This window comes from Diceros bicornis, chromosome 8 (assembly GCF_020826845.1).
Source record: "Diceros bicornis minor isolate mBicDic1 chromosome 8, mDicBic1.mat.cur, whole genome shotgun sequence".
Classification (NCBI taxonomy): domain Eukaryota; kingdom Metazoa; phylum Chordata; class Mammalia; order Perissodactyla; family Rhinocerotidae; genus Diceros; species Diceros bicornis.
This window is the reverse complement of record NC_080747.1, coordinates 54438062-54450173: the sequence shown is the minus strand read 5'-3', so window position 1 is coordinate 54450173 and position 12112 is coordinate 54438062. Positions and strand designations below refer to the sequence as shown.

General features: G+C 35.5%; 1 pseudogene; it reads left to right on the top strand.

Moving 5' to 3' along the window:
* The first annotated feature begins 3329 nt into the window (after positions 1–3329).
* On the top strand, positions 3330–10018 carry LOC131409244 (UDP-glucuronosyltransferase 2B17-like; annotated as a pseudogene).
* The last annotated feature ends 2094 nt before the right edge of the window (positions 10019–12112 follow it).

Below are 12112 nucleotides of genomic sequence, written 5' to 3'. Positions count from 1 at the left end.
AAAATTATGACGAGAGACAAAGAAGGGCATTATATAGTGATATAAGGGCCATTCATGAGGGAGATATAACAATTATAAATATACACACATATAATATGAGAGCAGCTAAATATATAAAGCAAACATTGTCAGAACTGAAGGGAGAAATAGCAATATAATAATAGTAGCAGACTTCAATACTCCACTGTCATTAACGGGTAGAATATTCAGTTAAAAAATCAATAAGGAAATAACAAACTTGAACAACACTATTGTCCAAATGGACCTAACAGACGTACACAGAACACAGCACCCATCAGCAGCAGGACATATATTCTTCTCAAGCACACACAGAAAATTCTCCAACGTAGACCAAATGTGGGTCACAAAACATGTAGTAACAAATTTAACAAGATTGAAGTCGCATACCAAGAATCCTTTCTGACCACAATGAAATGAAACTAGACATCAACACAAGAAGGAAAACTGGAAAATTCACAAATCTGTGGATATTAACCAACACAAACACACCCTTGTACAACCAGTGGGTCAAAGAAGAAATCCAAAGGAGAATTAGAATATGTCAGGGGGAAAAATGAAAATGAAAACACAACACACCAAAATTATGAGATGCAGCAAAAGCAATATTCAGAAGAGGGAAGTTTATAATGAAAAACAGTTACACTATAAGAAGAAATATCTCAAAAAAACCACTAACTCTACACCTCAAAGAACTCAAAAAAGAACATCTAAGCCCAAAGTTAGCAGAAGAAAAGAAATAAAAGAGATTAGAACAGAAACAAATAAAATAGAAAATAGAATAACAATAGAAAAATCATCACAATTAAAAGTTTTTTTTTAAAGGTTGACAAATCATAAGATAGACTAATTCAAAAAGAGGGACTATCAAAAATAAAATCAGAAATGAAAGAGAAGACATTACAATTGATGCCAGAGAAAGATTCATAAAAGAAAACTATAGACAACTGTATGCCAGCAAATTGAATAACCTAGAAGATATTGATATATTCCTAGAAAGATAAAACCCACCAAGACTGAATCATGAAGAAATAGAAAATTTGAGCAGACTTCTAACTAAGGTATTGAATCAGTAAGCAAAACCTTCCAACAATGCAAAACACAGGACCAGATGGCCTCGCTTTAATTTTCTACCAAACAGAGAAGAATCAATAGCAATCCTTCATAATCTCTTCTGAAAAACTGAAGAGGAATGAACACAGCTAAACTCAGTTTATGAGGCCAGCATTACCCTGACACCAAAGTCAGACAAACACATACAAGAACACTACAGACCAGTATCCCAGATGAACAAAGACGCAAAAATCCTCAACAAGGTACTAGCAAGCAAAGTTCAATAGCACATAAAAAGATCATACACCATGACCAAGCTGGATATATCCCAGGGATGCAAAGGTGTTTCAACATATAAACATCAATTAATGTGATATACCACAATCACAGTATGGAGAATAAAAAAATTCATCATCTCAAACCACTATATTGTATTTACAACTAAAACTAATATAATATTGTATGTCAGTTATGCTTCAATTTTAAAAACAGAGGAGAAAATAAAACTCATGGTCATCTCAATAGATGCAGAAAAAGAATATCACAAAATTCAACACCCTTTCATGAGAAAAAGTGTCAACAAACTTGGAATATAAGAACATTACCTGAGAATAATAAAGGTTGTATATGAGAAGCCTACAGGTAACATCATACTCAAAGGTGAAAAACTGAAAGCATTTCCTCTAAAATTAAGAACAAGGCAAAGAAGCTAACTTGCCCCACTTCTATTCAACATTTTCCTGAAGTCCTAGGCAGGCCATTAAGCAACAAAAAGAAATAAAATGTATCCAAATCAGGAAGGATAAAATAAAATGATCTCTGTTTACAGACAAGCTGGCCTTATATGTAGAAAACCTTAAAGACCCCACAGAGGAAATATTAGAACTAATAAACAAAATCGGTGAATTTGTAAGATAAAAATCAATATAAAAAATCAGTTGTGTTTCTATACACTATATATAAGGGATTTATATCCAAGAAATACATATATATAAATGCTCTTACAATTCAACAAGAAGACACATAACCCAATCAAAAAAGTGAAAAAGGTTCTGAATAGACATTTCTCCAAGGAAGATATACAAGTGGTCAACAAGCATATGTCAAGGTGCTTAACATCATTAAGCAACAGGGAAAGGTAAGACAGAACCACAATTGAGATATGACTCCACAATGTGATATGACTTCACCCCCACTGGCTTGACCATAATCAAAGAGACAAATAACAACGAGTGTTGGCAAGAATATGGAGAAATTGAAACCATCATAAATTGCTGGTGGGAATGGAAAATGGTGCAATAAGTTTGGAAAAGAGTGTGCAAATTTCTCCGTGGTTAAGCATAGAGTTACCATATGGTGCAGCAGTTCCACTTCTAGATACATACCTAAGAGAAAGGAAAACATGTTCATTCAGAACTTGCACGTGAATGTTAATAAATATTAGTTATAAAAGCCAAAAACTTGAAAAAAGCAAATATCTATCAACTGATGCACAAATAAACAAAATGTGGTATACCTGTAGTATGGAGTAATAAAAGAGAATGAAGCCTTTATATATGTTATAATATGGATCAAACTTCAAAATATTTTGTGAATATTAGAGGAAATGCTCAGAAAAGATAAATCTACTGAGAGAGAAACTAGATAAATGATTGGATAGGGCTTGGGGAGTCAGAGATTAGGGCATTCCATCTAAAGAGTAAAGGTTTCTTTCAGGATAAGAAAATACTCTTCAATGATCGTCATGGTGATAGCACAATTCTGCAAATATGCCAAGGACCACTGAGCTGTACACTTTAAATTCATCACTTGAATGGTGCGTGAATTACATGTGGAATAAAGTTTTATAAAAAGAAAAATCTCTTGAACTATCATGCAGGAAATTCCAAGTCAGCTGTATAACAGCTATATCTCTATTTCTTCAGAGACTACAAGACACAGTCACCTCTCACTTCCTATAGTTCTCACACTTATCTATAATATATTACATAGCACAGGTGTTTTTGCACATGCATGGACATCGACTGTTAGCTGGATTATAGCCCTTGCAGACATTAAACACATTAGTATAAAAATGAGATCATCTACATTTTGTTTTTTCAACTTGCCAAAAAAATGCTCTGACTTTTCATATAACGTATTTACTTTGAGGTGGTTGAGTTATATATTCACTTCTTGATTGATTTCTTCTGGGATAGAAGCATGAGCAACAGTAGAAGGGATCAGCAATTTGAAAAGAAGCATTGCACTCCACAAGGATGTCTATGAAATGGATTTTAGTTTTCCTGCTGCTCTAGCTAGGTTGTTACTTTAGCTCTGGGAGTGGTGGAAAGGTGCTGGTGTGACCTACAGAATATAGCCATTGGATCAATATGAAGACAATCCTGGATGAACTCGTCCAGAGACATCATTAAGTGATTGTTCTCACATCTTAGCTTCCACTTTTGTTGATCTCAACAAACCATGTGCTATTAAATTTGAGATTTATCCTACATCTTTAACAAAACATCATTTTGAGGTATTTTTCAGAAAAGTGATTGACAAATGGACATATGATCTGCCAAAAGTTACATTTTGGGCATATTTTTAACTAATGCAAGAAATCTTTTGGGAATATTCTGATTATATTGAAAAGCTCTGTAAAGATGTAGTTTTGAACAAGAAACTTATAACAAAACTACAAGAATCAAGGTTTGACGTCATTCTTGCAGATGCTGTTAGACCCTGTGGGGAGCTGAGGGCTGAGCTACTGAAAATACCTTTAGTGTACAGTCTCTGCTTCTCTGCTGGCTACACAATTGAAAAGCATAGTAGAGGACTTACTTCCATTCCCTCTATCCTATGTACTTGTTGTTATGTCAGAATTAAGTGATCAAAGGACATTCATGGAGAAGATAAAAAATATCATATATGTGCTTTATTTGACTTTGGTTCCAAGCATTTAAAGAGATGAAGTGAGATCAGTTTTACAATCAGGTACTAGGTAAGTCATGCTTTTATGGTAACTTTAAGTCCTAACTCTCCTAGTGTCTTGGAAGGTGAGTTTGTATAAACATAAAGTCAGAGAAATATGTCTTTTATGAGTGAAATTATGAAATGAAATTATAAAATGATCTCGAATTGATAATTATGGAAATCTTAAATTATAGGGTCATTGAGGAATTGTTTCCTCTTGTAGGGTTTAGTTTCATTTAAATATTAAACTTTTTTGTCATATTCTTTGAAGAATTCCTTCACAATAGAGAGACACAGTGGCTCTATCCCAGATTCTGGAAGCTATAATTGGAGATTTCTAAAAATTTCACATTCCTTCACTAAGTACTTAGAAATCATCTGTATACAGACCTAAAATTTTGTTGAAGGTAGATATATAAGTTATTAAACTGTGTTTTTTGAAAACTGTCTCTTCATTAAAGACAAAATGACCCAAAATTGAGTGATCATATTCATTATCATAGTTATGAAAAATTTCCAGCTATTATTTGCAAATATTTTTATTTAATAAGAAAATATTATTAAGCTTCTAACATGAACCGAATGCAGGAATAGCCATATACTCAAAAACCTCACAGTTTACGTGGAAAATCTAGGATCCAGTATATAGCTTGCTAAATTGTAGAAACGAGACTAGTATTCTAGGGAGAGATGTTTCCACAAGTATGGTAGGACTAATTGACTGAGCAGATGAAATAGTTGTTTATGTTTGCATTTGTTAGTTTTGAAACTTATAGAATAAACAAATGTGTGTTTAATTCTGTAGTGGCTTACGTTTAATGAGTTTTTATGATTGTGAATGTAGTGATGTGATGTTAGAGATGAAAGTCTCTTACAATTTATGTTTTATATATTCATGAGCAACATACATATAAAACACGTATGTGTGTATATATACATATGTGCTTACACACATATTTGTATTTTCAAACCACAGACACTCTTAAACATCTTTGGCTATGTTGTCCCAAGCTCCTTTCAGAAAATTACATGGTATAATCACATTACAATATTCTAGTTTCCTCTACCTTTTGTTTGACTTTTTCCCTTCAGGAAGACCCACTACATTATCTGAGTTAATGAGGAAACCTGAAATGTGGCTCATTCGAATCTATTGGGATTTTGAATTTCCTCAACCACTCACCACATTTTGAATTTCTTGGAGAACTCCACTGCAAACCTGCCTAACCCTGCCTCAGATAACCTATTCCTGCTGTTTTTTGCTTTGTTTATTTTGCATTTTCAATAGTAATGATTCTCGTTCTTCCTTTAGAATGTTTGACTCACCATGAGAGAGATATGGGAAGCTGGGTAAAGTGATGTGCCAATTAGAAACTCATGTGTTTCTAAACTATTACAAGAATCTGATTTTCATTATCGTTACAGAATAAAGTACTATACGTGGGAGACTTCGGGAATAGGCCTCATTAAGGCCTCATTATTCAACACATAAGAAAGTATCATCCATTCATTCAGAGAACAGCTTTAAAATAACTGGCATAGTCCAGGGATAAGTGCCGGATAAGCAGAGAAGCAGAGTAGACACAGTTTTTGCCTCAACACACCAGACATGCTACTTTGAAAGATAGAATATAAGCAAGTAATAAAAATTGGGTGAAAAGTATTATAATAAGGACAAAATTTAAAGCTACTATAATGCTAGAGAACATCCTATGGGGATGGATCATAGCACCTCAGGAGTGACAGCAGCAATTTGGTGGCATGAGATATTCCTTGTGTTTATCCCCCCCACTTCAAAAGCAAAACTTTGGCATCTACCCATGAACAAAAGTGCCTTAGTAGGAGTTTTGGGATCCAACACCATAGCCAAGGGACCCGGGAGATGTCTCGCCCACCTTTGCTTCTGTTAATAGGCAGAGAGGCACTGTCTGTGGTACCTACAGGGGATTGTGAGTTGGTTCCAGCTTCTCATAGCCACAGTCCAGGAGCACCTACAGAACACTGCTTTGGAGAGTCACATATAGATTACAGAGCGTTTGTGGAAGTTCAAATTTCCAGAGAAGTTCTAGCATTTGGTTGGAGTGCTAATTATATGCGTTTGGATGCGTTTGAGTGGGTAAGAGGAACAGCTTGACTTTGCCAGCATCACCCCTCTCCCTAAAGCAGCACAGTTTAGTGCTAAGAGAAGGTCCAGGATTTCTCCAACAGGGGAAAAGAAGAGCAGGTGAGTGATTGCCCAGCCTCTGCAGCTTTGCAGGATGCTTTCAAAGACTCATTTCTCTCTCACAGCATCCAGAGTATTAAATTAGGAGCCCAGTGACTGGTGGGAGGGAGCAGATCAGGAGAGTGGCATATAAGATTCTCTGAGGAAATTACACAAACTTAGTTCCAGCTTATTGCATTCTGGATTCCATCAGGAAGCCTGACCACAAACCACGAAGGAAACATCTCCTGCAGATACCTCAGCTGACCTGTGGGCACCCACAGAGCACTGAATTCCAGATCCTCTCTGCAGCCAGCTCCCTGTACATGCTGCCAAGGACAGTCGCAAGAGGGAAATTTGATAGAAGGCTAGGGAGCATGAGCAGAAAGCAGCAAAGGTCTGGGGCAGGAGAGAAACCACAAACTTGAGCTACAGCGACACCTCCAGGAAAGCAAAAGGGAAGCTATCAGCCTCTGGCCTGTGCTGTAGGATGGAAATAAGACATACAGGCTTAAGAATTCTGCCACAAGAGAGAGCAAGAAGAGTGAAGCAGTTGTATTCCTACAAGGTCTGAGAAATCTTCATCTGTAGCAGGGCTGACAAAGGCATTTCTACCCTGAAGGCAGTTAGCAGATTGAAATAAGTGACTGCTACTTCAAATGCAAAACAACCAACACAAAACTCCAAAGAACATAAACAATCAAGGAAACATGGGTTCACTGAAAGTTCATATTAATCTTCCAGTAATCAAATACATAGACATGGAGATACATGATTTACCTGATAAAGAATTCAAAATAGCTGTTTTAAGGAAACTCAACAATCTACAAGAAAACACAGAACCCTCGTGCACTGCTGGTGGGAATGTTAATTGGTGCAGCCACTATGGAAAACAGTATGGAGGTACTTCAAGAAATTAAAAATAGAACTACTGTGTGATCCAGCAATCCCACTTCTGAGTACATATCCAAAGGTAAGAAAAACAGCATACCAAAAATATATCCACAATACCATGTTTATTGCAGCATTATTCACAATAGCCATTATACGGAAAAAATGTAAGTGTCTGTCAATGGATGCGTGAGTGAAGAAGGTATGATACACACACAAACACAATGGAATATTTTTCATCCATGATAGAGAAGGAAATCCTGTCTTTTAGGACAACATAAATGGATCGTGAAGGCATTATGCTAAGTGAGCTGTCAGACTGAGAAAGAAAAATAATGTATGATATCACCTATATGTGGAATCTTAAAAAGCCAAATTCATAAAAATAGAGAGTAGAAAAGCAGCTACATGGTTTGGTGGGGTGAGGGGATTGAGAAGATGTTAGTCAAAGGGTACAGACTTGCAACTTGAAGATGAATAAGTTCTGGAGATATAATGCACAACTTAGTAATTATAGTCAGGAATACCCTATTATATGCTTGAAAGTTTCTGGAGACAAGACTTGAATGTTTTCACCACAAAAAAAGCAAAAAGTAATTATGTGACCTGATAGAGGTGCTAAAAAATACTACTGGGGTAATTATATTGCAATATATAAATGTATCAAAACAACACATTGGATATCTTAAACTTACACAATCTTACATATCAATTATGTCTCAATTTTTAAAAAAGGATCTTTAAACAATGATTACGATGAGAAGGTAGGCTTTTTATATTGAAAGGGTTAGTTCACAATCTTACATGTCAATTAAATCCTAATTTTAAAAAAATTGAAGATTTAAACAATGATCGGGATAAGACAGTAAAGTTTTTCTGTTGGAGGGGTTGGGTCATTATTTTCCAGGGAGGAAAAACAAATAATCAATTTACAACTAAAGGACTGAAAAAAAAACAAAGATGACTATGAAATTTTCACCAGATATCCAGGAAACTTTTGGCTCCTTACATTTTTTCCGGGGTAAGAAGTACATTAAACAATGAGGAATTTGTCTAGTATAGAAAGTAATAAATTTTGAAAACTAGCAAGGATCAGGGGCCACAAGTAAGAATAATTCTGAGAAAACACCATGTGAGCACAACTTCACCAGAAGCTCTATATAGTTTGACATGAGCTGCTCAAGAGTGTGACCAGATCTCTGCTGCAGAAAACTCTGCGGTACCTCTCCCGCTGTGGTGCAGGTGCTCCCTGGGGGACTCAGTGAGGTGAGGGTAAGGGCCCCTCATAGCCACTAACACATAGTACTTCTTCTGGGACATCAGTTTATACAATATGATTTCAAGGCAAAAGCTATCATATAGAAATAAGAAAAGTAGTCACTCAAATAAGTAATTATATAAGCATATTTGTGGACTACAAAAAGGAATCGTAGGGCACTGTCATGGTAATTCAGTATTCCAAACAGTATTATCAGACTCATGAATGACAGTAACTGTCAACCCCGCACCTTTAAAGAGTGATTGAGAGGGAGAACTTGGGAAATTCTGGCAAAGGTTAAAGTGAGGTATAAGTTATTATAGAGCTGAGAGAAAAATGATACAAGTCATTCCGACTGTAATTAGACTTTTCATAGTACTCACAGTAAGAGAAATAAAACACTAATGATGAAACTAAAATAATTCTCCAGAAAACCTGCCTAAAATAAACCTAAGTTATTTAGTAGAAGTACAATGATAAAAAATTAAAGGTGAGTTAATATCCTGCTGTGTGACCTCCTTCTAAGAATCTGTATTAGTAATTAACAACAGTGTAAATGGATAGTCTGGGTATAATATTGTCTAAGTGAGTATCTCCTCACTACTGTGTACTGTGTCTATTCAATTTTTGTCTTAAACACATACAAATACACACACACACTCTTGCAAAAATATACAAAATAAAGAAAATGAATCTCATATACTTATATCCTCCCATAGGAACTGAGAGACTAGGTCTGTTATAACACAGCCACTGGTGAAAAAGTAACGGAGGTTCCAGAAAAAATTAAAAATAGGAACGGCATTTGGTCCAGAAATTCCACTTCTGAGAATTTATCTGAAAGATATGAAATGATCCTGATAACATATTTGCACACCCATCTAATAGAAGCACTATTCACAAGAGGCAAAAGCTGGAAGCAACACAAGCGTCCATTGATGGATGAATCAACAAACAAAGTATGGTATTTGCACATAGTGGAATATTCTTCAGTCTTAAAATGGAAGGAAGTTCTAACAACTGCTACAACATGGATGAACTTTGGGACATTGTGCTGAGTGAAATGGGGCTATCACAAAATGACAAATACTGTATGATTCCACTTATAAGAGATAGCTAGACTGCTCAAATTCACAGAAACATAAAGTAGAATGATGGTTGCCAGGGACTGGCAAAGAGGAAAGTGGGAAATTATTGTGTAATGGGTCTAGATCCAGTATTGAAGATGAAACATTTCTGGAGATTGGTTACACAACAAAGTGAATATACTCAACATTATTGGACTGTACACTTAGAAATGGTTAAGATCATAAGTTTTATGTTAGGCATATTTTAACATGATTGAAAAAAGCAGCCACAATTCTAGTAGTTCCTGATAATACGTGATTTTCTTTTTTTACTTACTTATAGCAATCCTTTCAATAAGTTGTTATGCTGCTGCTCTTTTATATGGGACAAATCTTTCTCCACAAGAAATGGAAGAGTTTGCCCAGAGCTCTGGAGAAAATGGTATTGTGGTGTTTACTCTGGGGTCAATGGTCATAAACATGATAGAAGAAAGTGCCAGTGTGATTGCATCAGCCCTTGCCCAGATTCCACAGAAAGTTAGGCCAAGTACCTTATACTGGACAACTACATAAAGTGTCTGTAACTCTGTAAAGGGTCTGATTACAGAAATTTTCTGCATAAAAGGTAAACCCTTATGATCACTCCAATTTATCTCAGACATCAGTTTAAAAAACAAAATATACATGGCTGGTGCTAAAATAGTACAGAAGGTATTTTTGATTAACACTGACATTGGCATTAACATTGTGATCTAAAAGAAATATATTTAAGAGATGCAGTGGGAAGTTTTATTGTTATAAAGATATTGCAGGCAGGTACAAAAATTACCTAATTCTCCCTTGTCATTTACTCCTTTTCCTTGCAGGACTGCTGAGGGCACTGTACACCTACAGATATTATCAGAAAGAAGTTAAATTTTAAAAGTAACATTAGGCAGGAATTGATAACACTCTGAAAGGCATCATGCAGTTTAGGCTCAGCAGGTAATCCAGGCCTCTTTTACTTTCCCTAAATTTTGAAATAAGCCTATTCAATATGCTTTTCAGGGAGCTACTGGCCGGGGCTGACCAAGCTACCTCCAGGTATGCAAGCCAGCCATGATTATTTTGAAAAGGAGAAAACCAGGTTGAGAAAAAAGAAAGAGAAGAAACCTCCCTTGTACACTAGGCCCTGCTAAAGTCTGAAGGAGGAAGATGAAAGAGAAAGGATGGAGGTGGGTCCAGCCCTTAAGTTGACCCTGTGCTTTATAAAATGTGGCCTTGAAAGGACTTCTTTGATTCTAACCTATCAGAATATTAGCTCCTCCTGATCAAAGAGGGAGAAGGGAATATAAGTAGAAGTCAACCCGAAGCAAGCCTAGTGTAGGAAAGTTTCAGATGCCCCCGTTCCATAAAACATGGTAGTAAGTTATTTCTAGTATCTATAGAATATACTTGCAGTCACTGGGTATTTGTGAGTAACTTTTTAGTTTTCAAACTGATAACTATCACCTCCTTATCACCTTCTCCTTATCATTTATGCTAATTTGCTAAGAACTTGAAATTAGCATTCACATAGCAAATAGTAGTTAACCACTTGTAAATTAGAATCCACCTTATGAAGATTACCTGAGAATTCCAAAATGTGTACCTAATTTTGAAACTAGATTTGGAAATGGCTTGGCTACATGAAAACATATCAATCGAAAGAAAAAAGTACTAAAAATATCTATCTCTGTGAAAAGAGGTTAAGTGATACACTAAAATAAAAAAGAGGTACTATGATATCAAAAACATAAAATATGGGGAAGGAGAGAAAAAGTATATGTTTTTAGTAAGAGGTCAAGCTTAGGAGACCATCAACTCAATATAGATTGCTATTTACATCATAGGTTATTATATATGAACCTCATGGTAATCACAAACCAGAAACTTATAATAAATATACAAAACAAAGAGAAAGTAACCCAGAAGTATTACTAAAGAAAGCCATCAAGTCATAAGGGAAGAGAATAAGAGAGGAAACAAGGAATAGAGAAAAAACTACAAAAACACCCAGCAAAAAGTAACAAGATGGCAATCAGTACATACTTACCAACAGCTACTTTAAATGTAAATGAACTAAATCTCCATTCAAAAGGCATAGGATGGCTGAATGAATAAAAAACCAAGAAGCGTCTATCTGCTGCCTACAAGAACTCACCTCAGAATTAAAGACACTCACAAACAGAAAGTGAAGGGATGGTAATGAAATCCCATGCAAATGGAAACTAAAATAAAGTTTGTGTAACGATACTTATATTAGGCAAAATAGACTTTAAAACAGAAACTGTAACAAGAGACAAAGAAGGGCATTACATAATGAGAAAGAGAACAATGCAACAAGAGGACATGACACTTGTAATATCTATACTCCCAACGTAAGAGTACCTAAATAGAAAGCAAATATTAACAGAGATAAAAGGAAAAATTGACAGTAACACAATAATAGTAGGGGACTTTAACACTCCACTTACACCAATGGATAGATTATTCAGACAGAAGATCAATTAGGAAACATTGGCCTTAAATGACATATTAAATGAGATGGACTTAGGAGACATATACAGAACATTCCATCCATAATGCAGGATATGCATTCTTTTGAATGCACATGAAACATTCTCCAGGATAGATCATCTATTAAGC